This window comes from Eubalaena glacialis, chromosome 1 (genome assembly GCF_028564815.1).
Source record: "Eubalaena glacialis isolate mEubGla1 chromosome 1, mEubGla1.1.hap2.+ XY, whole genome shotgun sequence".
Taxonomy (NCBI): domain Eukaryota; kingdom Metazoa; phylum Chordata; class Mammalia; order Artiodactyla; family Balaenidae; genus Eubalaena; species Eubalaena glacialis.
In genome coordinates this window covers 51,191,128-51,218,876 of record NC_083716.1, presented here as the reverse complement: position 1 = coordinate 51,218,876, position 27,749 = coordinate 51,191,128, and the positions used below count along the sequence as shown (strand labels likewise).

The window sequence follows — 27,749 nt, the reverse complement described above, 5'->3', positions numbered from 1 at the left end:
AGGCAGGGAGGACAGGAGGGCAAAGGCCGCAAGTGAGAACTGGGAAACCAGCAAGACCTACAGCCGGTGGCAGGGCTGCGGTGAGTCCCGGGCCCCCATGCACCTCCACTTGCTGCTGAGATGAATTTACCTGACGCATCAATCCAACCCATTTCTGACTTCATGATTTATTCACATAATTACACCTGAGTTTTAAAAAATACTGACTTACAGCTGCTCTAACATCTGGATAAGGATTTCACTGCATTCCTTCCCAGGAAGTTGAGGAGCACTTTGAATTTAATGGGCTATGTTATTTTTTGTTTTGGGGTTTTTAAAAAATATTTATTTATTTATTTTGGCTGCACCGGGTCTTCATTGCGGCATGCGGGATCCTCAGTTGCGGCATGCACACTCCTCAGTTACGGCATGCATGTGGGATCCAGTTCCCCAACCAGGGATCGAACCCAGACCCCCTGCATTGCGAGTGCAGAGTCTTAGCCACTGGACCACCAGGGAAGTCCCTGGGCTGTGTTTTTACAAAAAGTGTTACCCTTCTTCAAATACCTAGGAAGAAAGCCGAATGATACGGGCACTGGGGTAGCTTTCATTTGCTCAAGGGGACGATGAGGGAAGGGAAGGTCACTTCCAAGTCATGGTCATTTCCCAGGGAGGCAAAGTGTGTGCCCATTGTCCAGGTGAGAAAACTGAGACCCAGAGGTATTGATGGCTTGGCCCAAGGCCCCACAGTTACTTAGTGCAGAGTTAATCAGGAGCACGTCCTTGCTACCGCCCGCAGCCTTGTTTGCCTCACCACACCATGCTGTCTTCCAAGAACATTACAGATTTGCTCACTGCTCTTGCCTCCTGCTGCTTGCACTCTATTCTCAAGCTTGAGATATACCTTTCTTAGGCACACAGCTAGAGTATGTTGGGAACATTTTTCTTCAAGGAAATCAGAGCACGAGGGGCCAGCTGCCCCTTACCAGTGGTGTCCTTGGCATATGGAGCCCTCATTCCCTATTCAGCAAGCATTTAGTAAGACCCTTTTGCATGCTAGGCACCAGGCTGGCACTATGGGGGGGAAAGGTGGCCATACCACCCTCTGTAGCACAGATTAGAATCTAGTGGGCAAGACTGACATTAGTCAAATAATTATGTGACTGATATATCACCGCAGAGTGAAACATGCACTCTGCAGGAAAAGCCCGGGGTGCCATGTGCATATCTAACAGACCTGGGTATGGTAGGGCACCCAGGAAAAGCTGCCCCGAGGAGCAGTGATTGGGCTGAAATGGAAAGGATGATAGGAGTTAGTGAGGTGTGCAAAGTGGGCACAAGAGCAGCAGAGGCTACTCCAGGGAGAGGAAGCCAGTGTGAGAAGATTCTGGAAAGGCGAGTTTTCTCATTTGTAAAAGGAGGGTGATGATACCACCACAGGGCATGGTAGCCAAGACCAAGATGATGCCGTTCAGGAGACTGGCACCCTGACTCTTTTGACCCTGGAAATTTCCCATCAGCAACAATCCAAGGAGGAAAATAAAACCTGACACATGAAAATTTTCACTGAAACACTGTCCAAAAAAAACTGACTGAAGAATTGGAAAAAGTTACAATGTCCAATAACAGGAAACATTAGGTAGGTTATGGAACATCAATTCTTTATCTCAATGCAATCATTTAAAATGATCATTAGGAGGTCTTTGCAGCAACACAGGAAATGTTTATGCCAGGATGTTAGGTCAAAAGAAAAAGCAGGGGGCTTCCTTAGCGGCACAGTGGTTGAGAATCTGCCTGCCAGTGCAGGGGACACGGGTTCGAGCCCTGGTCTGGGAGGATCCCACGTGCCGCGGAGCAACTGGGCCCATGAGCCACAACTACTGAGCCTGCGCATCTGGAGCCTGTGCTCCGCAACAAGAGAGGCCACGATAGTGAGAGGCCCGCGCACCGCGATGAGGAGTGGCCCCCGCTCGCTGCAACTGGAGAAAGCCCTCGCGCAGAGACGAAGACCCAACACAGCCATAAATAAATAAATAAATAAATAAATTTTAAAAAAAGAAAAAAAAAAGCAGAACACAAAATTGCATCTAGATAATGAGTGACTCTTTATGAAATAGGTGTGCATGTGGTTAGAGAAGAATACAGAAAACGAAAAAGGGGACTGGGCTAGGCAGTAAGGTTATGAAATTCATCCTGATATTGTCAGAATGCTTTAAAAATAAGCAAAATAGGTGTTAGACTATGAAGAAGGACTTGCGTTCAGGTGTGAGAATGGGAAGAGGGACCTGCCTTCAGGAATGGGGATGGGAGGAGGGAGACTTAAGTTCAAGTTCAAGTTCTATTCCTGGGTGGCACACTTGGGCCAAGTCCTTCACCTCTCTGATTTCTGCTCAATGAGGTGAGGGCGGGGGTGTTTCAGTGAGGTCAAAGGACACGTCTAGGGAAGCACTGGAACAGGATGGAAAGTTCGAGTGACAGAGTGGAGGTGGAGCAGTTCTGCAGCTGGGCAAGCTCCAGGATGAGGTCGTAGGAGTCGGTTGCTAAGATGGATGGAGAAGGTAAAGGCACTCAGAGGGGAAGAGAAAAATGAACTGATGATGACAAGGAGGAGGTTAGGGGAGGGGTGAGGTGAGAGAACCCAGACACCTGTGTGGGCTGAGGCCAAACCTGCCTACATAAACCCCAAAGTAGATGCAAATGAATTATTGCACTACAGGCCCAGGAACAGGAGGTTTTCACTGTGCAGACATAGCAGGAACGTTGAGGACTTGAACCCAGATGTTACTCCTGGTGCTGTCTCACTGAGTATGACTCTTATTGCCTTAGGTAGCCCCTGACACTGGTGGTGATGCAGCCAGGGGCTTACAGGCCGTCAGCCTGCAGTTACCACTCCTCCAGTCTGCTGGGCATCCCCTTCCTCCAAGCAGCCAAGACACCAAACTTCAAGGGCATGTCCATGAGCTTCCAGAGGGGCCCCATGCAGCTCACCACCTACCTGCATCCTCTCCAGGGCCTCACATTCCCCCTGCGTGCTTGCTGCTCTGAAAGGGAACCCAGGAGTGGGCTGCAGCCCTGCACCCCTGCACCAGCCCAAAGAGCTATTCTGCCCAAGAGCACTGACAGCAGAAGTGTGTCATGATAAGATCCACAGCTACCATGACCACGATCTGAAAGGTGTCCCTTGAAAGCGTCCAACATACAAGCAGCGCAAGTGTTAGAAGCAAATCCTGAGCCAGGCTGCCAGCCCAAACCCTAGCCAGGTTAGGAATCATGTCAGTTTTTTCCAAATAAAATGGAAATACACTTTGTTTACATCTCTACCTTATAGGATTGAGGGGATTCAATGAGACAAGACACAGAAAGTGCTCAGAAAGTGCCTGGCCTGTGGTCAGCCTCCACAAGTATTAGCTGTTATTATTACTGCCTGCTTGGAATGGAGCAGTTATCCATCTGTTGTCCTCTGGCACTGGAAACTTCCATGAGAAGAGGCGTGTACACACACACACATCTGCATGCACACACACGCACGGGTGATATTTGGGAACCCAGCTCCATCTCTGTCTAGGAGCAGAACCCCTGGGGTAGGGGGGAATGGTGCCAGCCCTCACACCCCACCACCTGTACCAGACTGCCCTCTGCTTTTCTCCACAGAGTTATTTACATTTTCTCATTTGCCTTTCTTCTAGTCTTTCTGATTTCCCTCATTCTTTGATTTGTCCATCCTGTGTTCAACAGGGGAGGTCTTTGATCACTTTCAAAATTCCGTCAGCACTTTTTGGAAGAGGCCCACGCATAGAGGGCCCACGGGTGCCTGTGAGTCTGGCAGTTTTTGTGTTTGATCACTCGGTCTCCCTGAGTTATTTCAGGGCAGCCCTTGCCTCAGCTGGCTTTCATCCATCCCCACCCTGGCCCGCTTCCCTCTCGGAGCCCATTCCCTCCCTGCACACCATCATCTGAGTTTGCTCCTCTGCCCAGCCCTGAACGCCCGCCCAAGTTCAAAATTCCAAACATTCATTCCACTTTCCCTTCATTGCCCTTTGCTTCCGCTTTTCTCCTGACCCTTTTCTAAGCAAACACTCTTCCAGCCATGGTTAGAGACTGAATATCTATCACGACATGCATTTGCCTTCCTGTTTATCTTACTTTAAGGTGTTTTCCCTCATCTGTAAGTCAAAACAGCCATTCCTTAAATTCCAGCAAGGCCTCTGCTTAGCAGCTAAGCAGTGAACGAAGGGAAAAAGGAGCAAATTGAAGTGCAAAGAGAAAGAGAAACTACATGTTCAGGGATGATCACTCACCCCAGCGCTGCCAGGCGCGAGCACGGCTCACAAAGCTCTCAGCAAAGGGCTTGGGTGCCCAACACACAGAGCCTCACTGACCTGCCCCAGGGTAGGGGCCTCTGTCATCAGGCCCAGGGGCCATGGCCACCCTCGAGGTCACAGTGGCCAAGCCATGCCAACTCCCTCGCACACACAACTCCACAGAAGAACAGCAGCGCCCACTACTCTGTGTCCCGATGCCAGATGGCCCTTCAGCCCCAGCTGCAAGCAGTAAGGCCTGGACATCATATGATGGTCCCACCCAGATGTTCATCAGATCACCTGGGGAGATTTTTAAGCATCTGATTGACTGGTCACAACCCTACAGATCCCTCCTAATGGATCTAGAGTGGGGTCTGGGCCTCAAAGCTGTCTGAAAGCTCCCTAGATTCCTCTATTGTACAGGCCAGGGTGAGACCACTGCACTTCCGAGAGCTGGGATACAGGAGCCAGGCGGCTGGGATCCAAATCCTGCTTCCACAATCCACCTCCAGCAAGTTACCCCACCTCCCCACCTCACTAGGCCTCGGTGTCCTCAGTTATAAAAGGGAGAATCAAAATAGCACTCCTGATATATAAAGTAGAAAAGGCATGTAAAGAGCCTAGCACAATGTCAGCACTCAGTAAACACTAAGTACTCCCGTTTTCCTTTCATCCCGGGGTCATCCCATCCCAATTCTCTCCCCGTCCACCAGGAGGCCTCTGCACAGGGCTTTTCAGAGGGAAATGGAAAGGCCCCGGGGTCTGTCTCTGGGGTTGGGCTGACTGCCCCACGCAGTAGGGAAGATGGTGTGGGTCACAGTGCTTGTCGCAGGACTACTGAAGCACCCCACTAGAGCAACCAGCTACTGGGAAGGAGGACAGCACTCCTAGAGAGAACAAGGGGTAGGCGGGGCACCAGGGGGACTTCCAGTCTCTACCACCACAAGCCCAGGGTTCAAGGCAATTCTCCTCAGGCCACTGTTGGACAGGTATTCCAGGACCAGGCTCTCATGGCTCATTCTTCCTCCCTCTCCCCAGCTGACACTCATACTTTTCATCTGAACAAGACTCTGAAAGAGTCAGCCAGATGGGGTGGGCACCTCAATAGCCCCAGAAGACCCTCAGATTCAGAGTGTCCGTGTGTGTCAACTTAAATGAAGGATCAACGTTAATAATCAGGTTTAACAACCAAATAAAATTCTTCATTCATTCATTCATTTGCTTACTCAGTAAGCTGCAACTGTCCAGTTGTTGTCCTCTGGCAATGGAAACTTCCACTACGCCTGTACCAGGCATAATGCTGGATGTGGGGAATGCAGAAACAAATACAGCCCACTGTATCAGTAAGCTCTTGCCGTATAATGCCATGTAACAAACCACCCAAAATTCAGTGGCTCCAATAAAGATGTTAAAAAAAAAAAAACCTCAGTGGCTAAAACCAACCATGATATATTTTTACAGATGTGTGGGTTGGTTAGGGAAGATCTTTTTCTCACTGCAGGTCTGTGGGTCAGTCAGCTCAGTGGCTCTGATCTGACCCTTCTGTTTCTCATCCCCCTGGGACTAGTAGATTACCCAGGGCTTATTCTTTCTCTTCTTAAAGGTGAAGGTGGTAGCAACTCAGGAGGAGAGGTGGAAACATCCTACATCTCTTGTACCCAGGCTCAGAACTAGCACCTTGTCACCCCTGCTAACATGCTGTTGGTCAAAGCAAGACACATGGCCAAACCAAGCCAAAGCATGAGAAAGTATACTCCACCCACCATGAGGCCACAGCAAGGGCGTGATGAAGAATTGGGGGTAACTATTCAACTGGCCACACCCAGCCTGTGCCCTTCAAGAGTTCCTCCTGGCTAGCACGGGGAGTGCAATGTATCAAGAATAATTGCAGCACTATGTGTTTTTGCCCCAGTCATTGGGGCCATTTGGGACCCAGAGTCTTTTCTGGCCAGAAGGGAATGTCCCCTCTCTCATTCCCCCTACATACATGTCCTGTAAATTAGGCCCAGCAGTTTTTACCCCATTTGACATGTGGGGAAGAGGCAACTTAGAGGGATAAAGGGGCTTGCCCGAGACATACTCAGTTGCCTCAGTTCTCCACTATTATTTGCATTTGGTGAAAGGGTTTATTTGAAAAAGGAAGTAGATGTAGTGTGCATAGCTTCCCAGGCTAATAGAAACCAGAGATGAGCTGGTCAATAAGTCACGCTATTTAAGGAGGTCAAAAATATCCAAACTGATGAGAAGAAGCACTCATGAATTGGCACAGCCTTAATCCGCAGGAAGGTACCATTTTTTGGAAAGAAAATGCAAACTTCCGGAGGACTTCCATGTTCTGAGCACACTACAGATACTGTCTCACTGAATTCTCAGGGGAACCCTGTAAGATGCTGTGAGGTGCTGGCTCCATTTGATGGATGAGGAAATGGACAATCATAGCAACTAGAGTCCTTGCCCTGAGTCCCACAGCTGGTGGGTGGCAGAGACAAGGCTGCAGGCAGACACCTTGTGTTTGAAGACCTGAGTTGCCACTGAATGCCTTAGATGACAACACAGGAGTCATCCATGTTGGCCCAGGTGAGGACAAACCACAGGCCAGGCCAACAAGGAACAGATGGGCTCGCAGAGAATCCCCATGCCATGTCTATAGGATGAGGGGTGGCTCAGCTCTCACCCACAACCTCCTGGGATGGACCTCATTGGCCAGCCTCAGGGATATGCATTCTCTTCCCAGCTCCTCAAGCGAACATCTGTTTTTCTCAAAGCTGTGAATGTCACATCAAAAATTTCCAATTACCTTCCCCTTGGTTTTATTCAGCACCAGTGTACTGGAGGCATAATTAGTCTGAGATGAAAACCTGTATTGTTCCCTTCTCCTCGGCAATGAAATAGGTTTCCAAATGTGCTGAGAGGATTCTTCTCCAAAAATGACAAACAGCAAGTGAAGGATGAAAGCAGGAGTGAAACACAGATTGATGACAACTGTGGCTGAGTTAGGACGGGGGTGGGGGATGTGATGGTGGAATCTGCCAAGGAGCTCCAGCTCCAAATCTCACCTCTTCCTTGCCTTCTAATGAGGATGGGCCTTTTCTGCAACATAAAAGTGACGCTGATAAAGATGAAAGGCCAATTTCCACTGATATGTTTCCTAATGATACATCATGAGAATGAGGCTCCTTGGGGGATTGCTGAGTGTGGAGGTGTCTGAGCATTCTTCTCCCCAGGGCTAGCCATACCCAGAGCCTGGGGGCCTTGGCCGAGGTGTGGAGGCTTCCCATTGGCCAGGGTTACCCAGAATTGGGGGAAAATAAAGACAGACACAAATTTTACATGAGTAGAAAATACTGCTAGAAGTTGGGTATTCAAGGAACCAAGACTCAGAGGTTCTCATTGACTCCAAGTCTTGCAAGAGACGAGACAATTAGCCTCTGATTTGTCCAGTACTTGTCCAAGCAAATCTTCAAGGGTCCTATTAGTACAATACGGGCAATGATATCCATTCTGCTCCCACTCTTGCCTTCTTATAGGCTCGCCCCACAAAGCAGCCAGAGGGATCACTAAATGGAAAACAGGTCATGTTATTGTCCTAGAAAAACCCTCCAATGACTTCCCTTCACACTTAAAATAAAACCCACTTCCTCACCTGGGCCGCAGAGCCCAGGAGGTGTACCCTCACCCACCTCTCTCACCTCACCATGTCACTCTCTCACCTCCTCTCACTAAGCTCCAGCCACTCAACCATTCTCGTTCTGTTCTTCCAACCAGTCGGCCTTTATTCCCACCTTGGGACCTTGGCAATGGCAAAGGTCTCCCTTACAAGACCAAAGGCCCTCACGGGCCTGATTCCATCAAGCAGGTCTTAGCTCAGAAGTCGAAAGCAGCCCCCAATCACTCCATATCACGTCATCCTATTCTGGGTTCCTTCTTATAGATATCATGTGGTATCATCTTGCTTTTTGCCTCTTCCTCTCGCACCTAGAATGTAAGCTCTGTAGTTGTGGGGACCTCACCTGTCTTATTACCCACCACACCCGAGCACCTTGCCGAGCTGCAGAGCATCTGACACACAGGAAGGGCTCAATAAATATTGATGGACTCAAGACCAGTAGGAAAGCTGGTGGGGCTTGGCTTACAAAGAGGCCCACAAGATGAATACATACTACTTTCAGATAACTGAGGGACTGACATGGGGGAAAGAGTAAAATTGTTATGTGGCCCAGAACATGGATCTAAGACTAATGAGAAGCCATGGGACAGATTTTGCCCAATATTAAGTAGGAGCTTTCTCACTGTTGAGCTGCCCAATAACAGAATGGGTTTCCTCAGTAGATGGCAAGTTCCCCATCTCTGGAGGTGTGTAAGCAGAGGCCACTGTTTGTGCCCATGAAGTCAAGAGATGAGCATCCTTCTAGGTTCCTGAGTCCACAGCCATCATCAACATCCACTTTGGTGTCTTCTGTCTTGGTCTTATTCTCCCATCTAGATCATAATACCCTGAGCAAGGGCAGAGTATCTTTCTCCAGCACAGCCCCACAGTGCCTTGCACAGGGCAAGGCCATGGTGACAGATGGAGCACACACGTCCACCAGACATGGAGTGGAGTAAACGTACCTGATTCCCTTTAAGGTGAAAGCAGGAGGCTCCAGGCAGGGCTACCTCCATGGGGCCCCATGTGGAGATGGGCAACTTCCTGGCAGGGCTGAGCTTGTGGCCTGTGCCTTCGTCCAGGGACACAAGCCTGGAGAGTGGACAGGCGAGGAGGCGAAAGAGGAAGAGGTGGCGGTCACAGAACACCACAACCTGCACTCTGATTGCCTGTCCCCGCCGCGAGGGGCTGACATGATTTCCAGCCCCAGACAAGGAACCAAGGCTCAGGGAAGCCAGGCTTCTGGTCCAGTCCTACAGTGGGTCTAGGTGATGCTGAGAGTTGAGCTCAGATCTGTAGGATGCCATGACCTGCAATCTTGACACCTTGACCCCCAATGGGACAGACACCTTCCTCCCCATTTTAGACCTATCCAGTTGGAAACATTCTCAACTCATTCTGCCTTTTCCTCTCCCCTGTCTCCGAAGAAATTGAGGCACCTTCAATCCCCCAAGTCGAGCCCAAACTGGAACTACATTCAGTTCCCTATTGTTTCATCCAGCCTCATGCCTGTTCAGAGGGAAGCTGGTAGAACAAGTACATTCACATGCTCCCTCCTCCCAGCCCTGTGCAGGCACAGAGCTCTGAAACACAGAGCTCCTGAAACATGTAATAAACACAGCTTAGAGAGCATAGGGCACTTCCACTCATGGGCGTATAAATCGGGAAACCTAAAAATCAACAAGACACAGGCACCCCAAAGTTTAGGGCTGCTCTGTTTCCAAGAACCTCCACTTCGGTACACCTTAAATATCCCAGGAAAGACAAAAATGGATAAAGAAGTTGTGGTACACAACTATGCCACACCTCCTTCCCATCACCTGGGACAGGTACTCACATGGAGGCACTCAGCGCCGATTTGCCAAATAACCACGTGTCAGGACAAGTCATGTCAGAATACTCTTCCCTCCCAGCCCACTAACAGGGACCCAGTATCAGCCACCGTATCTCCTCCAGTTCCTCGGGCTTCCTGGGCTGGTTTGTGGGTTTTTGCAGGAAAAAAAAAAAATAGGGGCAGAAAGAAGGAGGAGTGAGGAAGAGAAGCAAGAGCACATGTGGTCTATGAAAGGTGACGTATCCAAAGTCTGGGGAGACGGTGGCTTTTAAGAGACAAAGGGGAAGAGAGAAAGAGAACGAGGATCCTAAGAAGTGTTGTGAGTGATGAACTGGATCTTCTGACAGTCTTCAAAGGATTCAGTCAAGAACTGTAAAGCACATCATTATGTTTCCTGTTTGGTTTTTCTTTTTTTCTAATGTGGCTTTACATAGAGGCTGGGACATGGGGCACCACCAGTTTTATTTGGATTACAAATGAATGAAATGCTAGTCTCCAGTGATAGTAACTCTGACTTACTATGTTAGCCATATTTAGAATTAGTCACACAAAGAAACTTGGCTCCTTATTCATATCATGGTAAAGTGTATTACCCTCCTCACCACAGAAAGGAAAGACATTCAGTGAAAATTCTGAAACTGTAAATGTCTATTTTTGTACTCAACTATGAAAGAACTTGTGAATATATGTAAATATGTTAAATAAATTTTATTGGTCATGTTAAAATATTTTTTAAGCAGATGAATGAGTAAATAAATGAGAACCCAAAATCCATTGTTTAGCTCACAAAGTCATAAGTCTCTCCTGCCTGTGTGAGAAATGATAACAGTCAATACTTCCTAGGTAAAGATCTGCCCTGTGCTAGGCACCTTTTTACATGTATTAACTCCTTTAATCTTGACAGCCATCTATGAGGTAGGTAATAACATTACCTGCATTTTGCAGGTGAGAAGAGTGAAACATTCACTTTGGATCCCATAGTTAGTGCTGGAGCCAGAATTCCAACTCAGGAGGATGGTTCCAGCCCCATGTGTTTAGCTACTCTATGAATCTGTGCAAAGATCCAACTTGCTTGCTGAGCCACCTACCCCACTACACAGGGTCAGCCCCATCCCAGCTGCTCCTGTCAGAAGTAGCCTGCGAGCTGTTGCCCTGAGAGGCCAAAACATGTGCATATCTTATAACAGCTTAGGGTTAAATGGCAGAAAAATCAACCAAATGCAGTTGTCACCTTCTTGGCTGTAACTGATAAGTGTTTACAAAATTTTATTTCACAGAAACACAATAACGACATGAAAAATAGGTATTTGGAAAGCACTGAGCCTCAAATGTTGAGGCTGAGGCATGTCTGCAATACCTCTACCCCCGGAATCTGTCATGCAAACGCCCAAGAGCAATAATGCTGCTCCTCAGCCCTTCTCAATAGGGCACTCAGGGAGGAGCCCCAGGGGTGACAGGCTGGAAGGGGCAGGGCTGGAACCTCAAGCAAATTTAGCTTGTCTTAGAAGCCATGAGGCTGGAGACTGCTTATGGGAGGATGGTACCCACAAGCAGAGGGCTTATCAAGGGCTGAAACCTCAAGCAAATTTAGCTTGTCTTAGAAGCCATGAGGCTGGAGACTGCTTATGGGAGGATGGTACCCACAAGCAGAGGGCTTCTCAAGGGCTGAGAATGTGTCTCACTCATCTTTCTATTTCTGGAGATCAGTGCCAGGTCTGACACACATGCAAAAGTGCTTGTGGGTTTGACTTGAATTAATAAGTTGAATTGAATGGCCTTCTCTGTGTCATAGAGTAAAGAGCATGAAAGTTGCAAGACAGACCAGGTGGCCACGGCTGTGGCTCACCGAGAGGATGTGGAGCATAACCCCCTACTCCTTAAGTGTGGGCGGCACGCTGTGGCCTCTTTCCAAAAAGGACAGTATAGGAAAAGGGAAACAAAAAATAACTTCGTGGTGAAGACACTTGACAAACACGACCTCAGCCAGGTGGTCAAGGTCAACATCAACCGTGATCACTTATATTGATAGCACATTCTTTGATGTGACGATGAGAACGGCACTCTTCCTCTCCCAGTCTAATCATGAGAAAACATCACACAAATCCCAACTGGGGGACATTCTACATCATACCTGACCAGTGCTCCGCAAAATCGTTAAGGTCATCAACAGCAAGGAAAGTCTGATAAACTATCACAACCAAGAGGAGTCTAAATGATGACTAAAGCAATGTGGTGTCCTGGGTGGGTTCCTAGAGCAGAAAAGGCACAGAAGGAAATCTGAATAAAGCATGGACTTTCGTTAATAAAAATGCATCAGTAATGGTTCATTAACTGTGACAAATGTACAATACGAATGGAAGATGCTCGTAATAAGGGAAACTAGGTGGGGGTATATGAGAACTCTGTACAATCTTTGCTATTTTTCTGTAAATCAAAAACTATTCTAAAATTAAAAGTTTATTTTTAAGAATTGGAGCCTCATCCTGAGTTCTATACTTCCAAAATAGTCCTCAAAAGTGTTCCCTTTTCCCGAATTATCCCTGCCTTCATCAGCGCTATGTCAACGCTCACCCAAATATTGCCACCACCCTTCCTCCCTGGCCCCAGGCCCCCGCCCAATCCACCCTGCTCCCTGAGGCCACCCAGAGCTTTCAGCAACACAGATGTGATGAGGCACGCCCATGTTGCAATGGCTCCCATATCTTCAGGATTGATTCCAGTCCCCCGCACTGCATCTGGGGTCCTTTCACAGCCTTGCTTCCTACTCTTCCTTTAAATGCTTATTGCTCTTTCCCCAAAAAGCTATTCCTCCAGCTACCATGTGCTTCCCTCCCATGCTCCTGTACTTGCTGATTCCTCACCTGGGATGTCCTCTGCCCACTGTTTACCCAGGCTGACTCATGCCTCTTCTTCAAGACTCAGCTCATACATTGCTTCCTATAGAAAGCCTACTTTTGCCCCAGGGGGGATATGTTGGCTTTGGTGGACACCTCAATCATACCTACACTTAAATCTATTCTATATTGTTGATGATTGCCTACTTTCGCTGAGGACAGGCACAGTGCTCTCACTCATGTATTTCTAGTGCCAATCTTCACCAAATGTTTATTTAACAATAAGTTAATCACTAGGGGAAAGGTGGGGTAAAAAAATCGTAGCCAGCATTCCAGGATTTTTGTTCCTGGGTTTTAAATTACAAATTCTATGCTTCAGAGACCCATCAACCTTGCTAGAGTCCTATGTAACCACATTCCATTATATGGCAAATGTAATGGTTACTAGATTTAATTATAGCAGGATAATTAATGTCAAGGTATTGCCAGTTTGGACATAAATATTAAATATCACCTTCAATGTAACTGTTCTCTAACCCTGTGATGACTGGGCTTGGAAATACCAGTTTCTGATGAGAGGTACCTTTACCATGGGGGAAGCGATGCCAATTAGGACTTCTGGTTTGCCAGCTGCCACTGTCCTCCAGGAAGCATGCCTCTGCCCTGGCTTGAGGCTGAGCTCCTGGCACCCCTAACCCTGAGATGGGCCCCATCTCTTACACACGCAGGCACAGACCACCATACCTGGTCTTGCTCTAGCTAAACCAAGGACCTTAGGCAGAGGAATTTCTCAAGGGATCTCTCTAGGACCCTTGGGAGGTTCCCAAGTCACACATCCTTTCATGACCTCAACTTACCTCCATAACAAGAAGTAAGAGCAACCATGAGGAATGAGGGACACTCAGAAGCTATGTCAAGGCAGAGACAGTACAGCCAGCTCAGGGAGGGGATGCCCCACCTGCTGCAGACCAGGAAGGCCTCACCTTGGGCCTCCAACCCTCTGCCATGCCCTCTCCTCCAGCCACTCACAAGCCTGGCTCTGGCTCCATCCTTAGTGTGATTGTGATTTCATTCTGTGCCTTAACAAAAAACATTGTCTCCTGTCAGTTGACTTCTGGCTACTCTCAAATGCTAGGACCGTGAATGTTCACACCACAAAAGCCAAACACAGGATGCAATGTGCCACCCTAGCCCCTCTCTCTCCCTGGATCCAGCCATGACTTGGGAAGAGACAAGCCCAAGCTCCCTCCTGGCTTGCTGGAACATTTATAAATACTAGAGCCCTGAGCAGCCATGTAATAAATCCTACTACCCTAAGGCCACCATGCTGTGAGGAAGCTCAAACTAGTATATTCAGAGAGACCATGTGAAGAGGGAGAGATGCCCAGCCAGCCTCCAGCTTCTCCTTCCCCTCACTCTTCCAGATCCAGCCATTGTCTGACTGGAACAGCAGGACAGACCCAATCCAAAATCACCCAGCTGAGCCCTTACCAAATTTCTGACCCAAGGAAAACATGAGAGAAAATAAAATAGTTTTTGTTTTAAGCCACTAAGTTTTGGGGTGGTTCATCACACAGCAATAGGTAACCAGAACAAAGGTCCAACATCAGAGCTACTGCAGTGAACAAACAGTTCTCGGACCCTTCTTCCAGCAGCCAAAATTGGCTTCAGCTTCTCAGAGTGGTCCCGGTCCCACTGTGGGACAGAGAATGACACGCCAATGTCCTGGCGCTCCGGCTCAAACAACTCCGTGAAACATTTACTCATACCCCACAATCGCAAGGCCTGGGATTCCCAGGCCCCATTAACCCCACACAGCAAGGACTCCTTGCCCCCACCTCACTCCCACCCACCAACCAGAAATGAAATAAAAATCACCTCTGAGCACTCTATGACTGAGCTGAGACCTCACATTACAAGTAAGACAAAGATGGTGCCAAAGGCTGTAGTTCTGATGGGAAGCACGAACTGCACTGTCATCCACATCATCGTTACCACCATCATCATCATTAACATCTGCACAGTCACCATCATCATCATCGCCACCATCTTCATCATAATCTTCATCACCATCATCACTATCACCATCATCACCACCATCATCACTACCACCACCACCATCACCATCACCATCATCACTACCACCACCACCATCATCATCATAACTATCAACATCACCATCACCACCATCTCCAACCTAATCATCATTGTCATCATCACTATTATCAGCAGCAGCAACAGCAGAAGCATCACCACCATCATCCCAGTAATACCAGGGACAGTTACTGAGCACTTTACTATGTACCAGAAACCATCCTAAGCACTTCAAATGCACTGTCTTGTCAAACTCTCATCACATTCTCATGATGTTGTCCTGCTACTACCCCCCATCCTAGAGATGAGAAGACAGTTTTACAGCAGTTTTATAACTTGCCCACAGCCACCAGCCATAAGGCCAGTGCTGGGATTCTAACCCCAAATGCACTAACTCCAAAGGCCATGCCCACTCTAACTGTTCTGGCTCTTCTTCCCTCAAGCCGGCTCCATGGCTCGTCACCCTGAATTGCTTTAGAAATATTCCACTGGAGACCCCAGACCCCCGAATATAGCCTGGCAGTGCCTTGGTCCCTGCATCTGGAAAATGGGAGTGGTGACAACAGCCTGGTCTGGGCAGAGTGTCAGATCTGAGGGATCCTATGTCGTGGGAGGGGGCAGGGTGCAGTCACTTACTAATCACCTGCTCTAGGTCAGGCAATGCTGGGCACTTCCCACACGTCTCATTTAAACTTCACCGAGCCCCGGAGGTGAGCAGGGATTAGCTTCCCTATTTTACCAGTGACCCCAGATTCAGAGAGTGAGCCCAGCTGTGTAACTCCCAAGCCCTTGCTCTTTCTGTTGCCCCCAATGTTCCCCAAACTTGAGGACAGGTCATATCTGCCACATGGCAAGGCCCCTCTGTCTGACCATGTCGGAGAAGCGGGGTCATTCACTGTACATTCAGTTAGACGGATTAATGGGCCCGGGATGTATTTGCTTTGCCTTCCCTGGGGCAGGCAGCCATTCTGGGCATGGCTCCATCCTCAGAGGAAGAGCCACCAGACAACTGGAAGGGAACACACAGTCCCAGGGTTGGAATTCTCCCTGCTCAGCCTCTTCCTGGCTCTGGAGCCCAGCCGGGCACCCAGCTAGCTTATTATACAACTTCCCTTCTTTTTGAAGCTAAAACTAGCCAGATTTGAAAGGACACCTCCCCTCAAAGAAAGAAAAAGTCATGATTTTTTTAAATTGGCCACTGAATTAAATGTGCAAATAGTGTTCCCCATCACAAAGAAAAAGTCTTTTTTTCCCCCACCTTTTATTTGCCTCTGAGGTTTCCTATTATGCCTAGGCTATAGCCATGGCCCTGATGGGACTGACCCCATGGGGTTTGAACACATGGAGAGCCCCAGTGGGCTGTGGAAGGGGGTTGGGGGAAGCAGGCGGATAAAGGTGGGACCCAAGAGCAAACTGACCTGCATTACACACACACACAGGTACACATGCACACACATGCACGCAAACATACAACAGCAGCCCAGATTTGTTTACATATTGGCACAAGTGCAAACAAGCAGAGGCTCAGTAGCAGTCCTGCCTGACTCCCATTAGGTGACTGAGGAAAGGTTAGTCATGGTTGGGTTTGAATTCCCTGGTGAAGGATAGAGGAAAGATGTTTCTGCAAAGAACTTGTCCTCTCGGCCTTTCCAGAAGGAGAGTCCTTGGAACAGCAAGGCAGGCCCATTTGCACACACGTTAATAAAATGCAAAGCTCTTTAGCTTGATTACTTGCTCCTCACGGAAGCTGCCGTGGTGGTCGCCAGGAGGCTGCACTCCCCACTGCGAACTTGCATGGTGAGACACAAAGCAGGGGCCTAGTTCCCACACCAAGGGCCCATGCAGAGAGCCCCAAATGAGCTCCTGTGCCCTCCCAGAAAGCAGTGCTTTGTGCTCCGACCCTAGACCCCTCCCCACATTCACCTCCCACCACCCTTCCCCTGGCTCACCCTGCACCAGGTACACCCTCCTCCTCACAGATCCTCCAGTGTGTGCCAAGCTCAGTCCAGCCTCAGGACCCTTGCACATGCTTTCCAACTGCTGAAATCGCTCTGCAGTCAGATCTTGCTTGATGGGCTCCATCACATCCTTCTGGTCACTCCACGAAAGCCTCCTCCTTGGCAGCACCATCCCTGATCACTGCAACTAAAACAGTGTCCCAACGACCCACTCTCTTCTTACCTTGCCTTATCTTTCTTCATGGAGGTTGTCACTAACTGAATTACCTTGGGTTTATTCATTTATTTGCTTAGTGTCTGCCCACTGCCTCCACTAGAATGTGAGCTCTTTGAAGTCAGGGAACATATCTGTCTCAGCCCCTCTGTATCCCCAGTACCGAGAATGGCCTGATCCATACTGGCTGCTGGATTAACATTTAATCCATTTCAAGACAAGCAAACTGAGACCTGGAGAGGCACTAGAGTCATACAGAGCACAGCATCCCAGGGTAGCCTGGTCCGGGCCGGGCTCAGGCATTTACTTGGGCTGTAGGCTCACTTTTCATGTTTTTCTAAACCATGTCTCACTTGCAGGAAGGGACCAACCTCACCTCTCAGCTGCTTCCCAGTGCTCAGAAAGAGCTGTGTGGAGTAGATGCTCAGAGAGTCACCAAGTACATCAGCCAGGCTTTTAAGAAATTGACCAGTTCCCGGTATCACACTCAGGAGCACCCAGGGCCGTGGAAAGCTACCAGACTCAAGAAGAGGACACTGCCAGCCCCAGGATAAGCAACTAGCAGCAGCACTGTGGAGTACTATTAGGGGCCAAACCAACACCAATGAGAACCTCTGTCTAAGGAGTTGACCTCCACACACTTAGTTCGCATTTAACGTAGACGTTGAGCAATGATGGATAATAAGCCCAAGAACTTCCTGCAAATAAATACAAAGAAGGATCCTAAGGCAGGTCAGCAACATCCTGACACCAACTGGCAAGGGCAAGAAGAATAACAGATGCACAGAAAGTGGGGTACCTTGAGGATCCAGGAGTGAAACAGGAACTCTTAGGAACACTGTGCTAAGGATGATTGCTGATTCCTAGTGAGAAAGAACTGGGAAAGGAGAATGGGCTCACTTCATTCCATGCCCGTATTTTAATATGCTGAAGTTGACAGTATATAAAAGATAAGTCAGACGTTACCACTCAGCAGTCTGAAAAGTCTTATCAGCCCTGCCACAGGCAGAGTTGGCCAACGGAGAGCTTAAAAATCTAGTAATTAGTTGCCGACATTTAAGAATTAAGAGATTTCACAGTAAAGTCCAGATTTCTGCCTCCCGTTGAGACACAGGAAGCAGCAGCTGCACCAGGCCTTCACGTGGGAGCCTCACTGAAGCCTGACCATCCCCTCCAGGGAATGACGTGCCCTCCAGGTGCCCACAGGTGCTACACTCTCAGCTCTTCTCACAGCCCACCTGCTCTACACTTTAATACACCTGCCTGGAGGTCATGGGCATTCAGGTTTGTGATTTGTGTTATAGCTGGCTGGCATTCCAAAGGGTGGCTTTAGCCATTCTTACCTAACCCTTTGGTTGTCTTCAAAATCCGCACGTGACATAATTAGCCAAGAGTGGTTCTTGTGGTTGCCTGGGTTGGATGGACCCACTTGATTACTGCAGAGCTGCAAGAAAAGAGCTGATGCACAGCGCCTTCCCCCATGCTGTCAGCATGGTGCTCTCTCCAGTCGGGGGCTCACGGGTGGGCACCCAATTCTCTCGCTCATAGCTCTTCCTGAGTGTGAATTTTCTCTCCAGTTAAGCCTGGCCACTCTTTGGGGGCGGAGCCTGTATCTTTCTCCCCCAAAGCACCCACTGTGAGAGGTCTGGGGGCAGGGCCCACTCTGTCTTGACGGTAGCCGACCACCCGACAGTCCAGAAGGAGCTCAAAGGCTGCTCAAAGCACTGCTCCTCTGAGCCACTGACACTTCCGCCCTTGACCCCAATAGCCCAGGTTGGTTCTACAATCTCAGCCAAGCACCATCCAAAGACATGGGGAAGGTATTATTATCCCAGTTAGCAGACCAGTAAACAGGCTCAAAAAGATGGCATCAGTTGTGAGCTGGGATCTCACTGTGTGCCTATTTGTTCCAAAGGCAATGCCCCTTCTTCTGTGCTGTCAGCAGCCCTAGTTCCTGAAGACACACCATCGTGTCCCCAGCTGAGCATCTAAAAGCCTCAGATTTCCTCCGGGAAGAAGGGACTAGGTGGGTACGGCAGGAAGAAGGAAAAAAAGGGGACACACTCGGGTCTTCTGCTCTGGCTCTTGTTACTGAAATTAAAGTGCTTCTAGTCCTGAATCTCCCTACGGAGAGATTCATGGTAGGAACCCAACGCCTTCCCTCACTGCCTGCCAGTGTACCGGGGCTTTGTCTATGGGGTTGGGAGATGCACGCAGGTTTCCCCTAGTAAATGTTTCCTTCGATGTTCTACTTGCATCTGCTTCTTTCTCTCACACCTTCACACTCGTCTCCCCCAGCATCTCCTTTCTTCCCAATCTCCAGGGCTCCAACTGTGAACCACAACCCTTGTTCCTTGCTTTCTCCCTGACATCACTCATGGATGCAGATACTGAAGACTCATGGGTAACACACCAGGGGGAGGGATACGCCACCCCAATCCCGCATAGCAAACAGCTGAGAAATGAGTATTAGACCCACCTATTAATGGCCCATCAAACATGCCCACGTCTCTCCTTCAGTCAATCGACCCAGCAGCAGGTCCCCATCAGAATCCCTAATGTCAACCACCAGCACATTTCAAAATTTGGAATGTTGACCTTGCCCAGGGTCACAAAAGATTTTATTCCTCTCAACGCCCTCAGGGCCTCATATCCTTAAATTTTCTAAGACTCACCCATCTCCCCGTTGACACAATAGTGCTAGCCATGTGCTAGACACTGTGAAGGAGGAAACAGGGAGATCTGCGCCCCAGAATGTTCTCTATGCTTAATTCTTAGAGTAACCTTGTGAGTCAAGTATCATTAACTCCTTTGTACAGATAGGGAAGCAAAGCTCAGAAAGATGCACGGTGAGGAATGGGACAGAAGCTGGACCATGTCTGTTTGGAACTCTGCTCTTTCCCCGTCCCACTGACCACACTATAGAAGGGTCAAGTAAAATGCCCTCAGGCTTTCTGGTGACCAGAGTGTCCCCTGAAAGATGCTCTTCCAGGTGCCAAGGAGAGGCACAGGCAGCCTGTCCATCCCCTCACACTCTCTGCAGGTATGTTGGCAAAGACAGGACCGCGATGGGGCAAGAGGGATCCCTCGTTCCCCGGATGAACGCTCAGAGGTATCCAGTCAACCTTCTGGAACCCTACCCCACCTGCTCCTCAATGGCAATTATCATCGAGCCCACCATTTGCCAAATTATAGGAGGAAAATGGGCCTCCCCTTGATCTGTCAAAGGCAGCAAGCTTCCTCCTTCTCCCAGTGGCATATAGTCGAAAAGATCTGGGCTGTGAGTCAAGGAGTTCTGAATTCCCATCCCAGCCCTGTCACTCTATCTGTGGGAGCACAAGCAAATCCCTAAATCCCCCAGGCTCCAGAGCTCTGTGACAGCCCTTCCTTTCCAGCATTGCTGAGGAGATTCGGTGAGTTCATGGGTCTAAATAAGCGAGTTTGATAAAGGCCTGTTTTCCATCTCTCTTGCTGTTCCACATCCCCCCCTTGCCACTCTCACCCCAAAGTTGAGCAAGGTCAAAACAAAGTTCAAGAGGACCTTCAAGATGGCGGAGGAGTAAGACGTGGAGATCACCTCCCTCCCCACAAATGCATCAGAAATACACCTACATGTGGAACAACTCCTACAGAACACCTACTGAATGCTGGCAGAAGACCTCAGACTTCCCAAAAGGCAAAAAACTCCCCACGTACCTGGGTAGGGCAAAAGAAAAAAAGGAAAAGCAGAGACAAAAGAATAGGGATGGGACCTGCACCTCAGGGAGGGAGCAGTGAAGGAGGAAAAGTCTCCATACACTAGGAAGCCCAGGTCTTCACTGGCGGAGACCGGGGGTAGGTGCGGGGGAAGCTTCGGAGTCATGGAGGAGAGCACAGCAACAGGGGTGCAGAGGGCAAAGCGGAGAGATTCTCACACAGAGGATCGGTGCCAACCAGCACTCACCAGCCCGAGAGGCTTGTCTGCTCACCCACTGGGGGGGGCAGGGGCTGGGAGCTGAGGCTCGGGCTTGGGTCGGATCGCAGGGAGAGGACTGGGGTTGGGTACGTGAACACAGCCTGAAGGGGGCTAGTGAGCCACGGCTAGCCGGGAAGCAGTCTGAGAAAAAGTCGGGAACTGCCTAAGAGGCAAGAGACCATTGTTTCAGGGTGCACAAGAAGAGGGGATTCAGAGCACCGTCTAAATGAGCTCCAGAGACGGGCGCGAGCCGCGTCTATCAGCATGGACACCAGAGACGGGCATGAAATGCTAAGGCTGCTGCTGCAGCCACCAATAAGCCTGTGTGCAAGCACAGGTCACTATCCACACCTCCCCTCCCGGGAGCCTGTGCAGCCCGCCACTGCCAGGGTCCCGTGATCCAGGGACAACTTCCCCGGGAGAACAGACGGCGTGCCTCAGGCTGGTGCAACATCACGCCGGCCTCTGCCACTGCAGGCTTGCCCCGCATCCATACCCCTCCCTCCCCCTGGCCTGAGTGAGCCAGAGCACCCCTAATCAGCCGCTCCTTTAACCCCCTCCTGTCTGGGCAAGGAACAGATGCCCTCAGGCGACCTACATGCAGAGGCGGGGCCAAATACAAAGCGAAACCCCGGGAGCTGTGCAAACAAAGAAGAGAAAGGGAAATCTCTCCCAGCAGCCTCAGGAGCAGCGGATTAAATCCGCACAATCAACCTGATGTACCCTGCATCTCTGGAATACATGAACAAACAACAAATCATCCCAAAATTGAGGTGATGGACTTTGGGAGCAACTGTAGACTTCGGGTTTGCTTTCTGTGTCTAATTTGTTTCTGGTTTTATGTTTATCTTAGTTTAGTATTTAGAACTTATTATCATTGGTAGCTTTGTTTATTGATTTGGTTGCTCTCTTCCTTTTATATATATTTTTTTTTCCTTTTTCTCATTTTGTGAGTGTGTATGTGTATGCTTCTTTGTTTGATTTTGTCTGTATAGGTTTACTTTTACCATTTGTCCTAGGGTTCTATCTGTCCATTTTTTTGTTGTTGTTGTTGTTGTTTTTTAGTATACTTTTTAGTGCTTGATATCATTGGTGGATTTGTTTATTGGTTTGGTTGCTCTCTTCTTCCTTTGTTTTATTATTACATTTTTTAAATTTTAATAATATTTTTTAATTTTTTATTTTAATAACTTTTTTCTTCTTTCTTTCTTTTTTCTCCCTTTTCTTCTGAGCCATGTGGCTGACAGGATCTTGGTGATCCGGCCGAGTGTCAGGCCTGAGCCTCTGAGGTGGGAGAGCCGAGTTCAGGACATTGGTCCACCAGAGACCTCCTGGCCCCACATAATATCAATTGGCAAGAGCTCTCCCAGAGATCTCCATCTCAACATTAAGACCCAGCTCCACTCAATGACCAGCAAGATCCAGTGCTGGACACCCCATGCCAAACAACTGGCAAGACAGGAACACAACCCCACCCATTAGCAGAGAGGCACCTAAAATCATAATAAGGCCACAGACACCCCAAAACATACCACCGGACGTGGTCCTGCCTACCAGATAAACAAGATCCAGCCTCATCCACCAGAACACAGGCACCAGTCCTCTCCACCAGGAAGCCTACACAACCCACTGAACAAACCTTCCCACTGGGAGCAGACACCAAAAACAACGAGAATTAAGAACCTGCAGCCTGCGAAAAGGAGACCCCAAACACAGTAAATTAAGCAAAATGAGAAGACAGAGAAATACACAGCAGATGAAGCAGCAAGGTAAAAACCCACCAGACCAAACAAATGAAGAGGAAATAGGCAGTCTACCTGAAAAAGAATTCAGAGTAATGATAGGAATGATGATCCAAAATCTTGGAAAGAGAATGGAGAAAATACAAGAAAGGTTTTAACAAGGACCTAGAAGAACTAAAGAGCAAACAAACAATGATCAACAACACAATAAATGAAATTAAAAATTCTCTGGAAGGAATCAATAGCAGAATAACTGAGGCAGAAGAACGGATAAGTGACCTGGAAGATAAAATAGTGGAAATAACTACCGCAGAGCAGAATAAGGAAAAAAGAATGAAAAGAATTGAGGACAGTCTCACAGACCTCTGAGACAACATTAAACACACCAACATTTGAATTATAGGGGTCCCAGAAGAAGAAGAGAAAAAGAAAGGGCCTGAGAAAATATTTGAAGAGATTATAGTTGAAAACTTCCCTAATATGGAAAAGGAAATAGTCAATCAAGGCCAGGAAGCACAGAGTGTTCCATACAGGATAAATCCAAGGAGAAACACGCCAAGACACATATTAATCAAACTATCAAAAAGTAAATACAAAGAAAAAATATTAAAAGCAGCAGGGAAAAGCAACAAATAACATACAAGGGAATCCCCATAAGGTTAACAGCTGATCTTTCAGCAGAAACTCTGCAAGCCAGAAGGGAGTGGCAGGACATATTTAAAGTGATGAAAGGGAAAAACCTACAACCAAGATTACTCTACCCAGCAAGGGTCTCATTCAGATTCGATGGAGATATTAAAACCTTTACAGACAAGCAAAAGTTAAGACAATTCAGCACCACCAAACCAGCTTTAAAACAAATGCTAAAGGAACTTCTCTAGGCAGGAACCACAAGAGAAGGAAAAGACCTACAACAACAAACCCAAAACAATTAAGAAAATGGTAATAGGAACATACATAACGATAATTACCTTAAATGTAAATGGATTAAATACTCCAACCAAAAGACACAGACTGGTTGAATGGACACAAAAACAAGACCTGTATATATGCTGTCTAAAAGAGACCCACTTCAGACCTAGGGACACATACAGACTGAAAGTGAGGGGATGGAAAAACATATTCCATGCAAATGGAAATCAAAAGAAAACTGGAGTAGCAATTCTCATATCAGATAAAATAGACTTTAAAATAAAGACTATTAAAAGAGACAAAGAAGGACATTACATAATGATCAAGTGATCAATCCAAGAAGAAGATATAACAATTGTAAATATTTATGCACCCAACGTAGCAGTACCTCAATATGTAAGGCAAATACCAACAGCCATAAAAGGGGAAATCGACAGTAACACAATAGTAGGGGACTTTAATACCCCACTTTCACCAATGGACATATCATCCAAAATGAAAATAAATAAGAAAACACAAGCTTTAAATGACACATTAAACAAGAGCAACTTAATTGATATTTATAGGACATTCCATCCAAAAACAACAGAACAAACTTTCTTCTCAAGTGCTCATGGAACATTCTCCAGGATAGATCATATCTTGGGTCACAAATAAAGCCTTGGTAAATTTAAGAAAATTGAAATCGTATCAGGTATCTTTTCCAACCACAACACTATGAGACTAGATATCAATTACAGGAAAAAAACTGTAAAAAATACAAACACATGGAGGCTAAACAATATGCTACTAAATAACCAAGAGATCACTGAGGAAATCAGGAAATACCTAGAAGCTAATGACAATGAAAACACAATGACCCAAAACCTATGTGATGCAGCAAAAGCCGTTCTAAGAGGGAAGTTTACAGCAATACAATTTTACCTCAAGAAACAAGACAAATCTCAAATAAACAACCTAACTTTACACCTAAAGCAATTAGAGAAAGAAGAACAAAAAAAACCCCCAAAGTTAGCAGAAGGAAAGAAATCACAAAGATCAGATCAGAAATAAGTGAAAAAGAAATGAAGGAAACAATAGCAAAGATCAATAAAACTAAAACTTGGTTCTTTGAGAAGATAAACAAAATTGATAAACCACTCTCCAGACTCATCAAAAAAAAAAAGGGAGAGGACTCAAATCAACAGAATTAGAAATGAAAAAGGAAAAGTAACAACTGACACTACAGAAATACAAAGAATCATGAGAGATTACTACAAGCAACTATATGTCAGTAAAATGGACAACCTGGAAGAAATGGACAATTTCTTAGAAAAGCACAACCTTCCAAGACTGGACCAGGAAGAACTAGAAAATATAAACAGACCAATCACAAGCACTGATATTGAAATTGTGATTAAAAATCTTCCAACAAACAAAAGCCCAGGACCAGATGGCTTCACAGGCGAATTCTATCAAACATTTAGAGAAGAGCTAACACCTATCCTTCTCAAACTCTTCCAAAATATAGCAGAGGGAGAAACACTCCCAAACTCATTCTACGAGGCCACCATCACCCTGATACCAAAACCAGACAAAGATGTCACAAAGAAAGAAAACTACAGGCCAGTATCACTGATGAACATAGATGCAAAAATCCTCAACAAAATACTAGCAAACAGAATCCAACAGCACATTAAAAGGATCATACACCATGATCAAGTGGGGTTTCTCCCAGGAAGGCAAGGATTCTTCAATATATGCAAATCAATCAATGTGATAAACCACATTAATAAATTGAAGGATAAAAACCATATGATCATCTCAATAGATGCAGAAAAAGCTTTCAACAAAATTCAGCACCACTTATGATAAAAAACCCTCCAGAAAGTAGGCACAGAGAGAACTTACCTCAACATTATAAAGACCATATATGACACACCCTCAGCTAACATCGTTCTCAATGGTGAAAAACTGAAAACATTTCCACTAAGATCAGGGACAAGACAAGGTTGCCCACTTTCTCCACTATTATTCAACATAGTTTTGGAAGTTTTAGCCACAGCAATCAGAGAAGAAGAAATAAAAGGAATTCAAATCAGAAAAGAAGAATTAAAATTGCTGCTGTTTGCAGATGACATGATACTATACATAGAGAATCCTAAAGATGCTACCAGAAAACTACGAGAGCTAATCAATGAATTTGATCAAGTAGCAGGATACAAAATTAATGCACAGAAATCTCTTGCATTCCTGTACACTAATGATGAAAAACCTGAAAGAGAAATTAAGGAAACACTCCCATTTACCATTGCAACAAAAAGAATAAAATACCTAGGAATAAACCTACCTAAGGAGACAAAAGACCTGTATGCAGAAAACTATAAGACACTGATGAAAGAAATTAAAGATGATACAAATAGATGGAGAGATATACCATGTTCTTGGATTGGAAGAATCAACATTGTGAAAATGTCTATACTACCCAAAGCAATCTACAGATTCAATGCAATCCCTATCAAACTACCACTGGCATTTTTCTCAGAACTAGAACAAAAAATTTCACAATTTGTATGGAAACACAAAAGACCCTGAATAGCCAAAGCAATCTTGAGAAAGAAAAATGAAGTTGGAGGAATCAGGCTCCCTGACTTCAGACAATACTACAAAGCTACAGTAATCAAGACAGTATGGGACTGGCACAAAAACAGAAATATAGATCAATGGAACAGGATAGAAAGCCCAGAAATAAACCCATGCACATATGATCACCTTATCTTTGATAAAGGAGGCAAGAATATACAATTGAGAAAAGACAGCCTCTACAATAAGCGGTGCTGGGAAGACTGGACAGCTATACGTAAATGAATGAAATTAGAACACTCCCTAACACCATACTCAAAATAAACTCAAAATGCATTAAAGACCTAAATGTAAGGCCAGACACTATAAAACTCTTAGAGGAAAACATAGGCAGAACACTCTATGACATAAATCACAGCAAGATCCTTTTTGACCCACCTCCTAGAGAAAGGGAAATAAAAACAAAAATAAGTAAATTGGACCTAATGAAATTTAAAAGCTTTTGCATAGCAAAGGAAACCATAAACAAGACAAAAAGACAACCCTCAGAATGGGAGAAAATATTTGCAAACAAAGCAACTGACAAAGGATTAATCTCCAAAATAAACAAGCAGCTCATGCAGCTCAATATCAAAAAAACAAACAACCCAATCCAAAAATGGGCAGAAGACCTAAATAGATATTTCTCCGAAGAAGATATACAGATTGCCAACAAACACATGAAAGAATGCTCAACATCACTAATCATTAGAGAAATGCAAATCAAAACTACAATGAGGGGACTTCCCTGGTGGCAAAGTGGTTAAGAATCCGCCTGCCAATGCAGGGGACACAGGTTTGAACCCTGGTCCAGGAAGATCCCACATGCCGTGGGGCAACTAAGCCCATGCACCACAACTACTGAGTCTGTGCTCTAGAGCCCGCGAGCCGCAACTATTGAGCCCGCGAGCCACAACTATTGAGCCCACGTGCCACAATTACTGAAGCCCATGCACATAGAGCCCATGCTCTGCAACAAGAGAAGCCACTGCAAGGAGAAGCCCGTGCACCGCAACAAAGAGTAGCCCCTGCTCACCACAACTAGAGAAAGCCCGCACGCAGCAACAAAGACCCAACACAGCCAAAAATAAATAAATTTATAAAAAAACCAAAAAACAAGAACTACAATGAGGTATCACCTCACACTGGTCAGAATGGCCATCATCAAAAAGTCTACAAACAATAAATGCTGGAGAGGGTGTGAAGAAAAGGAAACCCTCCTGCACTGTTGGTGGGAATGTAATATGATACAGCCACTATGGAGAACAGTAGGGAGGTTCCTTAAAAAACTAAAAATAGAACTACCATATGACCCAGCAATCCCACTACTGGGCATATACCCTGAGAAAACCATAATTCAAAAGAGTCATGTACCACAATGTCCATTGCAGCACTACTTACAATAGCAAGGACGTGGAAGCAGCCTAAGTGTCCATCGACAGATGAATGGATAAAGAAGACGTGGCACATATATACAATGGAATATTACTCAGTCATAAAAAGAAACAAAATTGAGTTATTTGTAGTGAGGTGGATGGACCTAGAGTCTGTCATACAGAGTGAAGTAAGTCAGAAAGAGAAAAACAAATACCGTATGCTAACACATATATATGGAATCTAAAAAAAACAACAACAAGGTTCTGAAGAACGTAGGGGCAGGACAGGAATAAAGACGCAGA

At 46.7% G+C, this 27,749-nt stretch overlaps 1 protein-coding gene and 1 non-coding gene across 2 annotated transcripts in view; both read right to left on the bottom strand.

The window, feature by feature from the left end:
• GRID1 (glutamate ionotropic receptor delta type subunit 1) overlaps nt 1–27,749 on the bottom strand; it is a 666,870-nt gene that overhangs the window by 434,686 nt on the left and 204,435 nt on the right. The window lies entirely within an intron of this gene.
• On the bottom strand, nt 426–498 carry TRNAA-CGC (transfer RNA alanine (anticodon CGC)). The gene has a single exon. It is a non-coding gene; the product is annotated as a tRNA-Ala (tRNA).